We start from the raw sequence: 17,500 nt of genomic DNA, 5'->3' as shown, positions 1-17,500 counted from the left end.
TTCCTCTTTTACATGTGTGAGGCACAAAAAGAAAGAAACCCTAACACCACGCTAATCTTGCTATGCAAGGTCTGCCGCCTACACAAGCTGTGTGTAGCGATATTAGCATTGTGACTGTCAAGGTAAAGATTCATTTGAAGAGACCAAGATATTCCCAATACTACCTCGCCAAGGTATGGGGACGCAACAGTATTGACACAATACTAGGATACACAAGGGAGCAATGGTTTACCTGCATAGTTTGAGGTCAGCTATGCAGAGGACCCCGGATGCTGATTTCCCAAAGAGAGGGGAGGATGAAAATAAGAAAAGAGCCAGTCATTCCTTTACATTCATTCAGAAAAACCCAGGTAACAAATGCCCTCAACTCTCTGCTACTCGTCCCATAAGGAGCTTGAGGTACAAAACTAGCTTTTGTGCAGCCACCACAGGAACAATAGAGAACGTATCGAGTCTTCAGTAAGTCACGTCTTGCAGCTAGTGGTCGGTAAACGTTATTTGTAGTTTACATACCCACGCTTGTAGAGCCTGCGCCACAAAGTAATTAAGCCTGAAGGCCAGAGATGTAGCGATGACTCTAAGGTCATGAGTTTTGGGTCGACGCGAAGGAGAAGGGTCCAGATTTAGAGCTATGTCGATGACCTTGTGAATCCATGCTGATATCGTGTTTAGTGACCCTCCTCTTGGGCCTCCCTGTGCTGATGAAAAGCGAAAGCCTATGAGGACGAGCTGCTGCTGTTCTTTTAAGGTAATACCTGGCCATAGTAAGAGATGATCTGGGTCAACAGTTACGGATCGAAGACTCGAAATCCGGAAGGAGTCGAATCTAGGATTTGCTACTCCTGGATTCTGAGTCTTGGCTACGACACTCCAGAACAAAGCTGAACCTTACCTCTCCCCATCCCCTTGAATGGGCGATGTCGTACGAGAGATCATGAAGTTCGCTGACTCTCTTGGCCAAGGCCCATGTGAGCAGGAACACCGTTTACCGAGAGAGGTGGCGATCTGTTGCCTGGTGCAATGGTTAGTTATGGGACTGAAGCACCCAAACCACGTTCCAAGGAGGAGGTCTCACTTCCGACGGAAGACAGATCCAAGGAGGAGGTCTCACTTCCGACTGAGGAAGTTCACAACTCCGTATTAGGAGTGAAAGTTCCAGCAAGGAGGAAATGTCTACTCTGTTCCGTCTAAAGGCAAGACTCGAGGCTGAGCGATAGACTTTTACTGCCGAGACATTTCCTCTCGCAGATATATGAAGAACTCTGCTATAGCTGGAAGTGGCATCGAGTGGAAAGATACCCCTTCTACATCATCAACCACACAACCACAGAAGACATTCCACTTAGCCTGCTGCTGATGACTTCCGCAGGTGTCCAGATATTCTTTTCGCAACTTCTTGCGAAAAGCCTCTCTAAAAGAGGAGATGCTGGATAGTCACCAGGCATGAAGTTGAAGCGAAGCTACTGCCTTGTGGAAGATGTTGGCATGTGGTTGTCTGAGCAGATCGTGTCATGGAGGGAGTTTTCTTGGAAGCTCTGTGAGGAGTTGAAGAATGGTTATTCTGCATGATGCCATATCGGATGATATGAGGGTCATTAAGAGATTGACTGATGTTCTGGTCTGGTCGAGTACCTTTCTCATTAGGCAGCACGGGGGAAAGGCGTAAAGGGTGATGTTGTCCCACCATTGCTGGAATGCATCTTGCCAAAGAGCTTTGGGGTTCGGGACTTGGGAGCAGTACAACGGGAGCCTGAAGTTCGGGGTCTTTGCAAACAGATCCACAGTCGAAGAACCCCATAAAGTCAGGACTTTGATCCAAAGACCATTCGGAACCCACTATCCGAGTCGCTTTGGTCAGGTTGTCTACGAGCACATTCCTTTTGCCAGGAATAAAAAGAGCTAATAGCGTTACCAAATGGACTTCCGCCCATCTCAGTATTTCCATTGCAAAATGGGATAGGAGCTGCGAAAAAGTACCACCTCGCTTGTTGATGTAAGCCACTACAGATGTGTTGTCGCTCATCACCACCGAGTGGCAAAGCAGCATTAGACATTAAGAGCTTCTGAGTGCCCTCTTGCAGAGGCAACGCTGGATCTGCCAATCTATTAAGGACCTGATGCAGGCTAAAATCTGTCAGAAGGCATGTTCCAACTCTCTCTACTCCACTTCGTTAGGACTAACTCGGTCGTCATCCATCCACGAGACTGAATCCTGGGGTGGGTTGTGGTCGATGTAATGCTGGATGTCCTGACCCCCTCTACGGGTCTGGGAATCCTTGATGAGGATTTTTTAATCGTCTTAGAATCCTTTGGTTCCCTCCTAGGAGGGAAAAAGGTCTCCAGAACAGAAGCCTTCACAGGAGGGACATTCTGCTGGCTGTCCAACAGTGGAAGGCTGGATTCCTCCTCGGGTTCCGACGCTGTTGCTCACCCATCTGCCTCCTGGCTAGGGGAGGATCGAAGGGAATCCAATCAGGTCTCTGCCCAAACAGGGTCTCTGATGGAAGTGATGGGCGAGACTTAGTAGGGAGAGGAGGGGATGAAACACCAGGTCTGGAACTCTTCTTGGAAGGTCTGGTAGGGATCAGTTTGACCCTGATGGATGGTATTTCATTCTGGATTCCTCTCTTCCTTTCCTGGGGGGACGATACTACGGAGGTTTGTCATGCTACAGCAGGAGGATGGTCATCATGGGAAACGCTGGAAGTTTCCGAGAGGCAAGATAAAGGCAATCCCAAAGGGAGGGCGTAGGTGACTGCCCTAACCAAGGCACTAAACCATGGTTTTTGTCCGATGGTAGCGCTGTCCGTGAGATCCCCTGAAAAGTTAGAACCCAACAATGGAGTTTTGGTTATCGGAGCTGATGAAACAGGTAGTTGTGACCTGGCCTCCCTCTGCTCTATGGACTCATTACGAAGGGCAGGGAGTATGGGAATCTTGAATTCCTGCTGCTTGCCCTTTTCCCCCCTCTCCAGTGATCATGATGTTCTGCGCTTACGTGGATTGGAATGAGGCGATGGCAAACAGAGAGAAGCCTTAACCTTACTAGAAGGAGGCAAAGTCCAAGGAGACGAAGGTCTGACTGTCTGTCTACTTCTCGCCTTCTGTTCCTCTGAACGCTGACGAACAGGGGATGAATGTCGTCGCCCTTAGTCTGCTGTCACATGTATAAGTGAAGAGGACTGGCGTTCGGATGGTCTCTTTGGAGAAAGAGATGAAGGAAGGTGAGCCGGAGGCTGATGGGTTGGCGATTAGCAAGAAGTTGGCGAGCGATGAGCTGGAGAACGGCACCTAGTCGGAGAACAACAAGATGGCGAACGGTGCCTAGAAGGTCGGTGGAGAGTCAAAACCATACTCTCCTCGGAAGAGGAGTGACAAGTGACGACGGGAAATCAAAGAGTTCTGGGGGACTGGTAAAGGCTGATGAGCCGGGAAAGTCAGCTACCGGGGCCTGACGAGCAGGAGACCGATGAGATGCCAATTGGCGAATCAGCGAGCAGGTGATCATCGAGCAGAACAGTGAGCAGGCGAGAAGGTGAAGGGTGAGCAGCCTATCAGGAGAAGTGAGCAAGTGAGCAGTGAGCTGGTGAACAGCGAGCGGGAGAACAGCATCTAGGAGATCGATGAGACGGAAAACAACAGATTGGCAATCACTCTCAGGAATGGATCGCGAATGAAACCTCGCTGGCGAGTCACGAATCGGAATTCATTGACGAACAGGAGAAATGGCCGAAGGAAAAGAAACAGCAGAATAAGGAGGATCATCCGAAGAGGAAGCTGACGAACGAAGTTCTCGACGTTTCACCGAAGGTGAATAAGTGTGACTGAGGCGAAGAAGAACGCAAGTTCAACGAGGGCGGTGACCGCGACGACAAGTCTCCACAGTGTCAAGCAGGGCAGCGGGCTGGTCAGCAGAGGGCCTCTGAAGAGGAGTCTCTGTGAGTGGTCTCCCTTGCGAACGAGGGAGGTGATCTCTCGCTGGAGAGACGTGCTTTGAACTTTGCACCTCCCCGAAGCCTCGGGAAGGGAAGCGCAGTCCTCGGCGGGGGCTGACGGAGCATAGGAAAAGGCAAGAGCGGACTCCGCAGGCAGGGGAACAGATGACGCCTCAGATACGACCATCTCAACGAGGGACAACGGATTCACCTCAGACTTGGGAGAACGCTAAAAACTCGTACCTCACTGAAGAAGGCCAAGCAACACCTCCTTGGAAGGAAGACCGAGGAAACCCAGGGAAGGCCACACCTGAGATAAGAGAGAAAGAGGCAAGGTCTCTACTGGGGGGGAGAGGTAGGGCTGCCTCGCTAGGGGAGCCGACACCATCTCTAGAGGACCGGGTTGACCAGGCGTTAAAGGGGTCTACGCTACTACTCGAACAATCCCCGGAGGGAACCATTCAAGAAGAAGCTTCGGAGGAAAGTTGGGGAGTGGAAGAGGAAACTTTGGGTTTTTTTTGCTTTGAAGAAACCTTCGAAGGAGAAGAATCACTTTTAGACTTCTTCTTCCGCCACCACCCAAACTTTTCCCACTGGGAGGAAGACCACTCTCAACACTCACTGCACTTACTATCCTCCGTACAGCGCTGGCCCCAGCAAGCCGGACATAGACAGTGAGGATCGGTATCTTCGGATGACATGAAGGTACCGCAGGAGTGGCCCTCGGCACCAGGGCAGGTTCGCATGATCGGCAAGCAAGGGCACTAACACACACAAACACATTCACAGTCTGAAAGAAAAAGCACAAGAAGATTAATGGCAGTCCAAAAAGACTGGATGAAGAGCGGAGGAAACCGCTCATCGTAAGCGCCAAAAGCAAAGTGAGGTATAATACAGGTGTGTGAGCAAGAGGGGCAGTTACTATCCCCCACCCCTCGCAAACTAGGGGGATGGGTGGTTAAACCTCGCTAATTTTCTAATGGCTCGTCCTTTCAGTTTCGCCGACGTAATACCCATATAAATAGCGTAGGTTTTTATTCCAGTTACGTAACAAAATAATTTTATCTAATCTGCCTTGCCTATATCTAAGAAAATGAAATAAGCTTACATTGTTAAATTCCAGGCAACTTGCATGCAAAATTTCCTATTCTTGATATACCAAATGAACTTGTGCGATCACAACTTATCTCTTTAAAGAAAGGAATATCACAAACACAAAATCCCCTTTAATACTGCATGAAATGATGAATTTAGAAACAATTCCTATTTCTCCTAACTATAAAAACCAGAGTCCCTTACACTGGAGAGATAACAACAAAGCTAGAAAACATGGCAATTGATATTTTATAATGAGGTGTAGATAGTTGGTCAGTAGTTATTGATTGAGAGGTGGGAGAGCCCTGCACTCATGCTTGCTCACCGAGTACTCACTTGATTGCAACTGGGAAATTATGAGTAAAGGACTCAAGTTTGTACAGTTTGGAAAAATACAAATTATCTTCAAATTCTCCATTTGTTCCATTACAAATACAAACCTTGGTCCTTTACATAGGAGACTCATCCTTAGATGGAGAAAGTTCCTGTTCCAACTAGCTGGAAGACTAATCCCTGGATTCCTAAACGCAGACCTTGCAGGTACTGTAATGTGAGTTCAGCTTCCTTACACCTCGTGCACAAATGGTGTAATTATCCGAGCAGGTCTAAGGCCCATGCAATAAAGGATACCAAGCAGAAAGTCTTAGTGTTCTGGTGTTGAGGCATATGTATACTAATGGGTTTGCCTGGTTTTAGCAAAGTAGTATATGTATCCTAATCCTACAAGGTTTGCTTAGTACATACCATGTGGCATATCTTTAGTAATGGATTTGCCTGGTTACTACACACTCCGTCTCGTAAGGAGTGAGGGGAATATTACTTTATAGAACACTGTAAGCTTGAGTGGGGCTTACGTGTAGTCAAATTGATTCCAGCTGACAGGGTTTAAGAGGCCGTGCCCAAAAAGAGGGAGAGATTGAAAGGAAAAAAAAAAGGCCAGTTGTTCTTCACTTTCATCTAAGGCTAACAAGTAACCTCCGTCCTCGATCCAATGCTATTATGCTAATGGTCCTGTGAGAGGAGCCATGGTTGCTATACCACCTGCTGTACAGCTAGTACAGTCCTTAGGGAAAAACGTGTTTAGAGACCTGCAGGTAGTGGGCATTAAATGATGTTAGATATTTCCAAAGCCTGCCTGTAGTACCTGTTCCACACAGTTTTTTCTTCTTAAATAACAGTCATACTGATCACCCTGACATAGTGCGCTCTAACTCAGGCTCTTCTTGTGGAAGAAGGCGAGGATGGCAGAAGGGTACAGTCATTGACCTCCTTAGCTGACAGGAGATTGTATTTCTGGTCACCTGGTTTACTCTCCCTGTACTGATGATGTGTCGCAGGTGTGGTCGGATTGTGTGCATATGTTTGAGAAAGCACCTCAACGTCCCCACAGGACATGAAAGCAACTGATCATGATCGTCTGTTACCTCTCTAAAGCTTGCAATCTGAAACAATAAAACTTAGAATCAGGAACTGATACATTTTGGGAGCTGGCAATAAACTTGGAGACGATGCAGAACAAGACCTGTCTCCATCCCTGAGTATGAGAAACTTTACAGGAGACCATGAAGCTCACTAACCCACTTAGCAGAGGCTAAGGCAAGCAAGAAGACCAGTTTAAGGGTGAGGTTCCCATCTGAAGCAAGTCAACACTTCGTAAAGTGCCCCCTTCAGAGAACGTAATATTGTACCCTGACAATGTTCCAGGGTGGTGGTCTCACCTGTAACATAGAACAGCTACATTCAAAACTCTGCATGAGCATGAAAAGCTCTTACGAAGATGAAACATCAACTCCTTTTAGCCTAAAGACCAGGCTCAAGACTAAGCGATAGCTTTTTATTCGATACGGAGTTTTTCCATTCGGAGATAAAGTAAAAATTTGGCTATTAATGATATAAAGGTTCCATGAGGAGAAATACCCCTTCCACAACACCGATGACAGAAGATGACCCACTTAGCTTAATACACAGGTATTAAGGCATCTTTTCATGCAAAATACTTTTCTCAAGAGAAGATGCTCGATAACCTCTACGCAAAACCGAAGCGATTACATGGTGCCATGGAAGATCTGGGAGTGTAGTTGGCACAAACAGGTTGGGAAGATGAGGCAGTTCCCTTGGAGTCTCTAGAAGTAGTGAGTAGACAGTCTGGATACTATTCTACTTGGGATCATTTTGGGGCCACTAAGGTCATACTAAGGTTGGGGGGTGGCTCGAACTCCATTCAGGAATCTCCTTATTAGGCAGAACAGCGAAAAAGCATACATGTCGAAGCTGTCACACGGGTGTTGGAATACGTCCTAGAACACTGTTTCCGGGTCTGATACCAGTAAGCAACAGACTGGAAGCTTATGGTTCAGCGAGGTCACAATTAGGTCGAATGTCAGCGAACCCCATAAAGTCAGAATTTCAGTTGCTATCCAAGATTCAAGGACCATTCAAAGCCAACCACTTGCATCCTCCTGCTCAGTTTGTCTGCTACAATGATCTCTCTCCCTGGAATGAAGCAGTCTATCAGAGTAATCAAAATAGAACACTGCCACTCGAAGATTTCTAATACTAGCTGGCAAAGCTGCAGTTTCACTGTACCACCTTGCTTGTTCCCATATGCCAGTACGGTGGTGATTTCACTCAACAACACCGCTGAGTGACTGACTAAAAGAGGGCAAAAGTGTTTTGAGTGCCAGAAGGGCTTCTCACAGCTCCAGTACATTTATATGGCACTGAGGGGGGGAGGGGAGGGGGGGGGGTGGAAGATGATGGCGCTCACGCGAGGGAGGGGGAGGATGATGGCCCGCGCGCGAGGATGATGGCCCGCGCGCGAGGATGATGGCCCGCGCGCGAGGATGATGGCCCGCGCGCGAGGATGATGGCCCGCGCGCGAGGATGATGGCCCGCGCGCGAGGATGATGGCCCGCGCGCGAGGATGATGGCCCGCGCGCGAGGATGATGGCCCGCGCGCGAGGATGATGGCCCGCGCGCGAGGATGATGGCCCGCGCGCGAGGATGATGGCCCGCGCGCGAGGATGATGGCCCGCGCGCGAGGATGATGGCCCGCGCGCGAGGATGATGGCCCGCGCGCGAGGATGATGGCCCGCGCGCGAGGATGATGGCCCGCGCGCGAGGATGATGGCAGGATAATGGCGCTCGCGCAAGGGAGAAAGTCAGCGCGCGCATGCGCGCAGGATTATCAGGTTGAGTGCGCAGGCGCGCAGGACTATTAGGTTGAGTGCGCAGGCGTGCAGGACTATCAGGTTGAGTGCACAGGCGCGCAGGATTATCAGGTTGAGTGCGCAGGCGCGCAGGATTATCAGGTTGAGTGCGCGGGCACGCGGGAGAGAGTTCGCGCGCATCTACGCCAGCCGTAGGGTGCGCGGGCGCGCAGTTAAAATAATGTGGGACTCCCAGGAGCGCCAGAGAATGTTGGCGGATCCTTTGGAGAGGATCAGCGAGTGTGCGTAGGGCGCGTGCGCGCATCCGCAAGGATACGCGCGAGAGAAGGCTGGCGCGTTGGTACTGGTTAGCGCGTGGGAGAAGCCAGCATTGCTGACTTCCCAGAAGTACTGCCTTCAGTAGATCATTGACGCGCAGGTTTTACCTGGTGCGTATGATGATGTAGAAAAAGCAACGGCAGGTCTGTCGGATGGAAGGTCGACGTGTCCTTTAAAAGGACGACCTTCCACTGAAGGAGATCGCGAACGACCTGCAGAAAGGTCCAGGACCAATGCAGGAGCCGTGATGGATGACTGGTCTCGAGGCTCCTCTGCGGTGGACTGCATCGAAGATGTTGAACCAAAGAGGTGCCTCCTCACCGCAGGTGAAGGAAGGCCTCTATGGTGAAGAGGAAGGCGAGCCTTCCGACGAATGCGCCCTCTGGGGGGCATTTGATCAGCAAGCTGACCTTCTGCAGTCCTCCGAAGAGGAGTCTGTAAGTGAACTCCCCCAAGGGAGAGAAACACTAGCAGGGGAGACTGACGATGGACAGTTTCTCACTTGTAGATTGAACAGGAACGGGAGAAACTAAGCCGTCAGCTACCGTAGAGTTTGGAGTGGAAGAGGTGATGGGTGATACCGCATTGGATACCTCTGACACCACAACGTCGACAAGAGACAGAGGATAAACCTCTGACGGTGCCGACGATTGCTTGACAGCGGCACCCAATCGAATGTAGTTAAGCAAAACCTCCTTGGAGGGCAAACCCGTAAGCCCCAAGGAGGACCAAAGCTGAAAAAGGGAAGTTAGTGACATATCCTACCCCAGGGGAGAGGTGGAGCTGCTTCGCTAGGGGAAGTAACGTCATCTCTCGAGTCCCGAGGTTGGTTAACAATACATCGGTCTACACTACCACTCGACGGTCTCTCAAAAGAGACCAACTTAGTGGGAGCTTCGGAGGAGGTTTGGGCTACGGAAGAAGACGCCTTGGGTTTTTCTCCTTTCGAAGCAACCTTCGAAGGAGAAATATCCCGTTTGGACTTCTTCCGTCGTCGCGAAAACCTCTCCCACTGGGAGGTAGGCCAGTCCCTAAACTTGTTGCTATCACACCGTTGGTCCCTACCCTACAAGAAGCACAAAGGGCATGAGGATCAGTCACGACCGCCGACATGAATGTTCCACAGGGGTGGTCGGGAAACTCAGTGCAGGTGCGCATGATCGCAGAGGTCAACTTCACATACTGTATACAGAACTAGGAATAGAAAAGACAGAAGCAATTAAATGGCTGCCAAACGATGGCGAGGATGAGAGCGGACACGTCCGACCACCATCCGAGCCGAGAGCAAAGTGAGCTCAAGCACAGGTGTGTGAGAGGGGGGGGGGGGGGGTAGCAAGCTACCCTCCCCTACCCCCGCTAACTAGCGGTGTGGGTAGTAAATCCTCGTTAAGAATTAATGACTCGTCACTTCAGCTACGCCGAAAGTAATACCACTATTAAATAGCCTGGTTTGTATTCCAGTTACGGAACAACTCTTATTTTCAATACAAATTGATTCTTATGAGTATAACCGTTTACGGCTTCTATTCCACTTCTTGAATCAGTAATCACAAATTTAGATTCACCCTATCTTCAATAAATTAAATAATCTCAATTACTAATATCATGGCTAATAATTTGGAGATAAATACCGATGCTTCACTGGTTAATGAGTCGACTAATTTTGTCTGAGGATATTGCAGAACAACCAGCACCCATTGAAGATTTAGAGCCATCGGTATAAATAGCATAATGAGGTCCTTTCCTTTTAACATGCTCCAAGTCATGTTGCTCATGTGACTAGGAGTATAACTATATTTCTTTGAAAAATAACAGATGAGACCAAATTTTTAATTCTAAGATTCATGGCAGAGCAAAGAGAGATGGTTGAAAAATGTTCATTCTCCTGTTTTTAGATTGTAATAACATATTTCCTCTTATTGGGAATGGTGGTTTATGATTCTTTATGGATGTTACTGAGCTTGAATAGCTTCTGTATTAGAGAATTAGTGGATAGAATATTCAATACACTTCGCATGCTTACAAAATTTTTATGTAAGTACAAGGGTGGTTCTCCACTTTCACGTAGTGCCACAGAGATATCTGGGGAAGATTTAAAGGCTCCGCTACATAGTCTTAGACCTTAAGTGTGTATTGGATCTAAAGATATCAAAGTAGCTTCAGATCCTGAGCCATATATTGCGATACCATAATATATTCTTGATAATACTAATGCTTTATAGATCATCAGTAAAGTTTATCTCGTTCATAAGGTTAAAAGCATTATTACATTTGGATTTCATGTAAGATACACAAGCTTTCCAATTGAGGCAAGTATCAAATATTAGACCCAAAAATTTTACATCATCTTAGGATGTAATTTGATTGTTGCCCAATGTGAGGTTTAATTCTTGGTTTTTCTTCCATCTAATATTCTTATAAAACATTATTGCTCGAGTTTTTCTGCAGAAATTCTGAAACCAACACAGTCCAAACGTCTATTTTTTTAATAGTTATTTAAAATTCCTTGTAGGTGACGAAGACTGTTTGAAGAGTAGCATATTGCAAAACCATCCATGTAATAGCTACTTTGCAATCCCTGGGGGCATTTGAGCAACTATGTCATTAATTGCCAATGCAAAGAGTCCCACTTAAAACACAATCCTCGGGTATGCCACAATCTAGGTTGTAACTTTCCCCTCAAAATCTAAGGTGTGGAACCTACCATAGGCCTATGAACAATTAATGTAGACTTTGTAGATTGGCCTTTAAAAATCTCAAATTACTATAAACGAAGTCGTTGGTACATTCAGTGTGAGGATAAATCACCAAATTACCTTTGCTTATATTTTTTTTTCAGTGTACTGTATCCAGTTGATGACTTTTGGATTATACTGAAGGTATAGGTGTAGGTTAATCAAAGCAGTTTTCTTATGGTTTTTCTTGTTAGTGGTTATGGTTTGCAGTTATTTATACTGTATAGTTATTGATAGACTATCCTCATAGAATAAGTCAGGAGTTATCAAAGTGGTCAATACCTATCCCCAGGGTTTAATGGGACCATATAGTGGATCGATGAATAACCAACAGTTCAGTGAATGTTCACTACTGGGTCTACAGGATCACTGAAGAGTCTGATTTGAAATTCTCAATATGAAAAAATCTGACGATCAGACCTCAATAAATTTCAAAATAATCATGTTACTTTCTTGAATGAAAAAAAAAAATGAGGTCAATTATTTTTTAACTACAAATATCGGAATTTTCAACAAAGACTGCAATACCAGCTTCAACTAACTACTGTACTTCCCCATCATAATTCCTTTAAGCATTATTCTTCATACAGAATGCATTCCTGTTCATGTTACATACTGAGCATCCAAACTTATCCAATTACGATAATAATGGCTGCTGTTGCTTCTATGAGGAATTTGATGAAATGCCGATAACATGTTTAGAAATATTTGCAACATGCATTCAATATTTTTCTGACCAATGACACCATGCTATTGTGTCCCTTTTGTGAAAAGAGACTCGGTAATAATGCCATGAAACCTGCGAAGATAAAGAACCCCCTTGAAAGGGTTTACTCTGTTAAGAAAAATAGCCTAGACTATTTCAGATTACACTACAAGTGAGGACATTAAAATTACAGCCATTAAAGTAGTTATAGAAACTGTTATGCTGAAAGATTTTGTTCTGAAAAAATTGACATTAAGTAGGAGTACAAGGCAAAGAATTACTGAAATGGCAGATGAGGTAGAACAAAATCTTGGTATCAGAGCTTTGGGATAGCAAGTTATTGCTACATCTTGAAGAGTAAACTTTTGGCATCTACAATCTTCTCGTGGCCTATTTAAAGTATTTCAGTTAAAATGAAAGTGACATTTTTTTTTGCCAAATGTCTTACAAATGATGCAAAAGGTGAGTCAATTTTACATTACATGTATAAGTATTTAGAAAAGCACAATATACCTCTTTGTAATGCTACTGCAGTGGCTACCAATGATGCAATAGTGATTGCAGGTCAGTACTGATTTGCAAGCCTACTCAAACAAAAAGGACCTGATGTCCATACAGTACACTGTGTAATGTACTACAGTAAAATACCAAAAATATTTTAGCCACGAAACTAGGTAAGAACATGGCTTGTAGGTTAGGTTAGGGGGGAGAGTTTAGGGTAGTTGATGTCCATTTTTAATCAACTTGGGATGAACTGGCCGCAGACATAAAAAGGCTCCCTACCCCAATTAACTCTCTCCAATTATAGTGCTTAGCACCCACAACTTTATTACTGTGAGAGCAATTGCAGTGTACCATAATGAGCAAGAAGAGCCTGGACACCTTACGATAGACGCAATAGATACAATAGACAGTCATTTTCGCCTATGTGTCTAGTACAGATAGGAAGCTTTGAAAGCAATAAAGGCTAGCTTCAGCTAGTCTAAACAGCCTAGACGGTAGTGAATGAGACAAACCCATCCCAAAAGCATGCACAATACTATAATAAACGGGGGAGGGGGAGGTTTACGTGACACCTTACCTCAAACTTCCGATGATATTTGGGTGTTTTTTTTCTTTAAACACCGTAGATAAGCCGTTACTTCTAGCTTCAGGAATTAAACATAAATTCACCAAAACGTGGCGCAAGCCATGCAAAGAATTTACTACACTTAAGGAAACTATTGTACTGGTGTTAATTTAATTCGAGATTTCGAGTCAAAATATATAACAAGTTAGCGCGCGTTATCGGGTACGTTTAATAGATATCAGGATTTCTTACAATGGATTTGCAATGTCATTTCTTTCTGTTTTATATAAAAAATACAATAATATTAATTGAAAAATAGATTCCATGAATTATAGCAATAGTATCATTTATTAGTTCAATCACAACTCATAGTAAGCTTTAAAGAATAAAGAATCCTCAAAATTAATTACTAATTGCTTTATTTCTCGTTTCATGTTTATGTTTTCTCACAAATGTGAATAAATATCTAGAGACAGATGTGTATTATAAAATTTACTTAAATGATGATACGATAGGAGTAGTGGTGACAAGGCAAAGACTATGATATTCAACACAATTATGGTGTCAGTAGAAATAGTAATGGAAATTATATCAAAGCTGAAAATTACTTTTTTTTTATCAAAACAACAGTAATGTTAACGGCAATATCAAGGTTAAGGTTATTGATGATGATAAAGGGGATGATCAAGGTAATGACAATTTTGGTATTGATAATGATGCTAATAAGAATAAGAATTGTGAAATTTATACTGATAGTTATGGCGATGTGGATAATGACAATACTGTTCTGTCAAACTAATATAATAACAATTATCACACTTAACAAATAGGCTACAAAGGTGATAAGAAATGTTATTATAAAGATTATGTTCACTTTATTTTAATCAATCATTCATGTTTACTTAGCCCATACACGATCTAGTTTAGAAACCCTTTTCGGATTTTTTCTTATGGCAAGAATTATTTTCTATATTATCTATCGAGATCTCTATTCATGACGTCACGACAAGTATACTATAGTAATTAGCTTTCTGCATGCAATGGTTTTTATTTCCTTGAACTGTGTATTCTAGCATAAATTATTTCTAATCTTGCTTGCAAATTATGGAAGATTTTAAGGGGATGTGCAACGAAGCCGAAAAACACAAATGCAGTTTTCTTTAAAACCTGAGAACTATCTGGAGCTCAAATTATCTGGAGAGATACTGTCTTCGATTCTTGGATGCCACCGAGATATTCTCTACTCATTTAATACACACACACACACACACACACACACACACGCATCCATGATAGTGAGCCCGAACTGTTAAAATTGACGTCTAAATATTTAAATAGATATGCACGTGCACACACTTGTTACTTGTTTTGGGTTTAAATCCAACCCTCCACTGAAGTCGAGTGAACTACTTCTCGGGCGGGTCCATATCAATCATCCAACGAAACATTTTCTTTATAACTTGTACAATTCTTTGATTGTAGCATCTTCCAAATCATATGATCTTGTGAAAAGTAATGTCTTTAGTTTCTTCTTAAATTCAATTGCTCCCTTTAGGTCCTTCATTTCAGTTGACAGTTTATTATAATGTCTAGGCGCACAGTAGCTAAAAACCCTTTCACCAAATTTACCTATTTGTTCTTGGTTCAGATAGTCTATGTTTGTCACTCGTGTGTCTTATGGTAACATTTGTTTCTGGTTCTAGTTTGTTCAGGCATTCTTTTAGACATTTTGGTTCAGTATCTTAAACGTTAGTAAGAGTAGCTTGTATTCAATTCTTGCCTTTACCGGCAGCCAGTGTAATTTGATTAGTGCAGGGGTAACTCTATCCCTATTGTATAGTCCTTTTATTAATCTAGCGGCTCTGTTGTGTACTCTCTGAATTTTCATCAGCTGAAAATTTGGTAAGCCATAGAACAGTGAGTTGCAGTAATCAATTCTTGAAAATATGTGGTGATTAATGAGTATGGCCATAGATTTTTCATTTAAGTATTTACTAATAAATGCTATGTTTCTAATGTGATCGTTACAATTTCTTACCATATTATTTATATGTTAATTCATTGTCAGTTTATCATCCATGATTACTCCAAGATTTCTGAGAGACTTCTTTAGGTCAATGATCGATTGACCTATTTCAATTCTTTGGAAGCATTCGATTCTTTTTATATCTTTTTCACTTCCAAAAATAATACATTCACTTTTATCTTCATTGAGCATGAGTTTTTTTTTTTGTTAACATCCAAGCCTTAATGTCATTCATTATTTCATGTATCTTTCTTTTTGCTTCATCAACTGATTCTATTGGGAAATAGAATTGTGTATCATCAGCGTACATTTTAAACTTAACTCTGTGAGTTTCAAGTATATTTGCCAGTTCAATCGTGTAAATTTCAAACAGGAGAGGACCTAGTACACTGCCTTGAGGCACCCCTTTGGTTAGTTTTCTTGTCTCATATTCAACATTTGATATTACTGCTTTAACTTTGCGGTTTTCAAGATAACTCACAAACCAGTCATATGCTCGCTCTACGATGCCCACAGCTTTAAGGTCTTCCATCAGATATGTATGTTATACAGTATCAAATGCTGCAGTTAGATCAAGCATCACAAGAATGCAACACTTGCCATTTGTTATAATTTATGTTATGTCATTTTTAATCGCTAACACTGTTGTATCTGTGGAGTAATTTTCTCTGTATGCAGATTGATCATCGGGTATGGCATTAGATTGTTTCAGATGTTTCCAGGTTTGTTCGTGTACAGCAGTTTCAATAGTTTTCGAAAAATATGACAGATTTGATATTGGCCTATATGAACTTAAATTGTCTGTATCATATTTTCCTTTATAGACAGGCTTGATACATGCAACTTTCTCACAATCAGGGAAAACTGCTTGTGTTAGACTCATATTTACCATGTTTCGGTAGGTCTCTTGTAACACACATTCAACCCTTTCTACCCCTCCCCTTTTCTAACTATAACCCGCTGGTTCAGCAATTTATGTGAGAGTTTGGTTTTCGAGTGCAAATCTCTGGGTACACCCTGTCACCAGGATATGACTACTCCCTCTCCCACTGTAGGAGGGACGGGGATAGACCAGCCGTGACAGGAACTAAATATATTTGTGTTTATACATATAGTTAGACACTTGCTGTTTATTATATATATATATATATATATATATATATATATATATATATATATATATATATATATACATATATATATATATACATATATATATTTACATATATATATTTACATATATATACACACATATATATACATATATATATACATATACATATATATTTACATATATATACACACATATATATACATATATATATACATATACATATATATATATACATCATATATGTGTATATATATATATATATATATATATATATATATATACCTACAAATTCATATACATATATAGATACATATACATACATACATACACATACATATGTATATACATATATGCTTACATACAAATAGATATTTGCAATACTTGCTTACCAGAATACATGAAATATCAGAAGAGGGGTTTGGCTCAAGATAAAGAGAGAGAGAGAGAGAGAGAGAGAGAGAGAGAGAGAGAGAGAGAGAGAGACGGAATATACAATGGAAGATGAAATATCATTGGAAGGAGAAAGATTAATGAGGTAAAATCATTTAAATATTTTATAACTATGATCTCTAATACAGGGTCTTTACAATTGGAATTTAATGAGAGATTGAAAAAAAGCTAATCAGTCAATGACTAGGTTCAGTAAAATTCAGAAATCAGATCACCTGAAATTACATATAAAATCAGGCTATATATCAGTTTACTGAGATCTGTGTTACTGTAGGGACACGAGTCATGGTATGACATTGAAATAATCGCCAACATATTTAGTAGATTTGAGAACAAAGCCCGCAGAAGAATATTGGAAGTTAAATGGCAGGACATGATTAGAAATTAAACAATAAGAGATTTCTAGCGTGCCATATGAAGATGAGATCATGGTGAGGGGTAGATGGAGATGGTTTGGGCATGCTCTTTGTACTCCCCGAAAGAGATTAGTTCACCAAACGTTTCACTGGGCTCCGCAATGTGCTAAAAGAGTTGGAAGAGCCAGGCCTACATGGCTGAGGACTAAGAAGCGAGAAGTAAATGATAAAGAATGGAGAAGTATTAAATTGAAAGCTCAAGATTGAGGCGACTGGCGAAATCTAACCAAGGCCCTTTGCGTCAATAGGCGTGGGAGGAGATGATGATGATGATGATGATGATGACGATGATGATATACATATAAAAATATGCACATACACACAAATATATATATATATATATATATATATATATACACACAGTATACATATACACACACTCATACACACATGTTCTATGAATTAAAAGCAAGTAAAGAAGAAATTGATAGTAATTTAACTAAATTTGTATTAGAATCAGCACAAA

General features: G+C 42.7%; 1 protein-coding gene across 3 annotated transcripts in view; it reads right to left on the bottom strand.

Moving 5' to 3' along the window:
* Fancd2 overlaps positions 1 to 17,500 on the bottom strand; it is a 728,399-nt gene that overhangs the window by 356,991 nt on the left and 353,908 nt on the right. The window contains exon 1 of one of the 3 annotated variants that reach the window (XM_068387943.1): positions 13,041 to 13,243. The exons of the other annotated variants lie outside the window; for them this stretch is intronic. The gene's annotated coding sequence lies outside the window, so the exon portion shown is untranslated. Of the gene's footprint in view, positions 1 to 13,040; positions 13,244 to 17,500 lie in introns of those variants that run through there. 3 annotated transcript variants of the gene reach the window in all.

The sequence above is a fragment of the Palaemon carinicauda genome, chromosome 1 (assembly GCF_036898095.1).
Source record: "Palaemon carinicauda isolate YSFRI2023 chromosome 1, ASM3689809v2, whole genome shotgun sequence".
Lineage (NCBI taxonomy): Eukaryota > Metazoa > Arthropoda > Malacostraca > Decapoda > Palaemonidae > Palaemon > Palaemon carinicauda.
Note: the sequence above shows the minus strand (reverse complement) of the source record. Positions and strands in the feature narration are given on the sequence as shown.